This window comes from Chelonoidis abingdonii, chromosome 1, assembly GCF_003597395.2.
Source record: "Chelonoidis abingdonii isolate Lonesome George chromosome 1, CheloAbing_2.0, whole genome shotgun sequence".
Lineage (NCBI taxonomy): Eukaryota > Metazoa > Chordata > Testudines > Testudinidae > Chelonoidis > Chelonoidis abingdonii.
The window spans coordinates 297915511-297918395 of record NC_133769.1 but is presented as its reverse complement, the minus strand read 5'-3'; positions in this window follow the sequence as shown (position 1 = coordinate 297918395).

Here is a 2885-nt window from a genome sequence, read left to right as displayed (position 1 = left end):
CCAGGTGCCTTGATTAACCTGGAGCAACTGCCATTTGGTTACCAGGATACTAGGGATTTGTTTAGCCTGGGGCTAACATACCTGTTTCTCAGTATTTTACTGTAGCCATCTGGCCTTGCCCCATGACACCATCGAGAGGAAACCTGCACATGCCAGTGTCACAGTGTCTGGAGTGACTCATGACCATTAATGTGTATCTCACGGCAGATTGTCAAAAGCAGGGCAGTCACCCCAAACTGGTGTTTTGTTCTATAATTAGATTTCACCTACCCAGTAACAAATGTGAACTCCTGGATCACTGTAACAGTCTCATCATGAAGTCACAGATAGTCCCCTTGGACTCTCCAGTCTATCTTGCAACCCATACAAGTTAGAATTAGTGATAAATGGTCACTAACACCAAAAATCACAAAATATTCACGTTGTTTCCAGTCCCAAGAGACCAGTCACTTGCCCCAGACCAACTGGTATTCTATATCTTATCCAAAGACAATACCTGTATCCAATCCTGTAATTATCTAAAGATTTTTTACCTAGGAAAAAGCATTTAGAGTTATTGAGAGATTAAAATATATGAACAGGTGAGTCACAATCTAAAATTTCAAAAGGTAGCAGAGATGTAGTAATCTGCTAGCTTCCCAGAAGTATTTTAGTAACTCTGGGGATCTCAATCTTCTTGTTCAGTTATTCTGCCCTGTTAGAATCCAACCAGTTGAGAGATAAATAATTGTTTCTTGAGTTGATATTATAGCTTTTTCTCACAGAACCCAAGCTGACAGCAACAGTTCCCACACAGGTCCCTTCTTCATGGACAGAGAGGGAAGAAAACTCTTAACAAAGTCTTTTATCCTTGATCTTGCACACTGGCTCATTTGCGTTTAATAAGCAGGATTTAGCATCTTATTGTAAGAGACCATCAATTGCCTTACACAAGATTTCTTTCTTGTTTGATGGGTTACTTAGTTATAGGGATATATACGTTTGCTGTTACATTATAACAATACATATAGCATCCTACAAGCATTTTATAAATCACTAAACACCTTCGTATCAACTTAACATCTAATATTTATTTTGGTAATGCTAACACACACGTAAGCAAGACTGGCTTTCAGCTATGAATTTGAAAGTGTTCAGTGAGGTCTGGGGCTTTGGCATGGTCTACTCAGTTTCCCAATGGATTAGGTATCCTGAGTCAATGTGATCCAAAGAACAAGACCTGGCTTTTTTTATATTCCAATGCATTTGACTATAGCCTTTTTTTGGATACTATGTTACCATGTTATATTTTTTTCTCCTTGTAACCCTTTTAGACTACTGTTTTTATATTGTTTTGATAGTTAACAATAACTCCCAATCACATGCTTTTCTTTCTTTCTTTCTTTCTTTCTTTCTTTCTTTCTTTCTTTAACTCTTTAACTCTTTACTATTTAAGGTTATTTACTATTATTATTACTAATACAAAGGACTAAAATGGTGAGAATATTTTGCCAAAAAAATTGCAAACAATTGTGAAGAAAAGATTGTGTGTGCATGACATGTGCACACACACACACACAAGCACACAAAGTATGACATTTTTGAAAAATTTCACCATGTTCTAGATATTCACCCTTATTTTTTGTCCTGCCCAACCCCTTACACAATTTCTGTCTTTTAACTCTGGCTGTACAGCCATTGTTCTAGTTATCCCTTGGACTTCCAGTGACATAACCTCCCTTACTCTCTGATTCAACCCCCTACTCACACACTGAGAAGTCAGATGCCCAAGGTATGAAAGCAGTTACCAAATTCAGGATAGTTTACCCAGATGGCAATTCACAATTTAGTTACTGACGAAACATAAGAATGGCCATATTGCGCCACACCGATGGACCATGTAGCCCAGATCTATCTATCTTCTGACTGTGGGTGGTGCTAGATGCTTCAGAGGAGTGAACAGAACAGGGCAATTTATCCAGTGATCCATCCCCTGTTGTCCAGTCCAAGCCTTTAGTTGTCAGAGGTTTAGGGACAGCCAGAGCATGGGGTTAAGTCCCTGATCATCTTGGTTAATAGCCACTGATGGACCTATCCTCCATGAAACTTTTAACTCAGTTATACTTTTGGCCTTCACAATATGCCCTATCCAAATGGATAGCTGCTGCTGCTAAGCCAGGTGTCTCTCCACCCAAACTCAAGGGCCTTTTAATTTTCACTTTCACCGCAGTTAGAAAGGGCCTCCTTCTGCTCCCAATGGAATCAACAACACAATGTTCATTATGAGCCTTGCCAAATCTCACAATTTTATCATCGGTTTAGCAGTATTCTGTGTTTTTCCATTAAAGTTCTCCTGGAGTACTGCCGAAGCTCAGCTTTGCTTTTTTAAAGAAAGATGAGTTTTTATCCCTCATTGTTGCAGAGAAAAACTTCAAAACACAGCCTGAAAGTGTCCAAACCAGAAAATAAATTAAAATCAACATTCATTTTTAAATCTCATGATTCTGAGAGACCTGACTCATGATTTTTGAATGCTTGGGATTGATAAAACTTCCTTAAGTGTAGTGGAAGATGGAGCAGGCTTCCAGAAAAGAGGAAACTTGGATAATATGAGGAATAGGAGTACAGGAGAAAATAAAAAGAAAGAAAAAAATGAAGGGGAGTTCCTAAGGCCTTGCATTATTTTAGGCCGTGATTCTATCAGGGACCTACATTGACAGACCATAATATTAATACAGAGATACATTGACTTCAAAGAGTCTTTGTGTAGATATAAGGAAACACTTATGTGGATCACTTTGCAGCACTGGGGCCTAAAACTATACAAATAAAAATACACATTTAAAATAAGATGATCATACCGGGGAGAGTATAAAAAACTTAATATCTTTTTTTTCTAGTGTTTT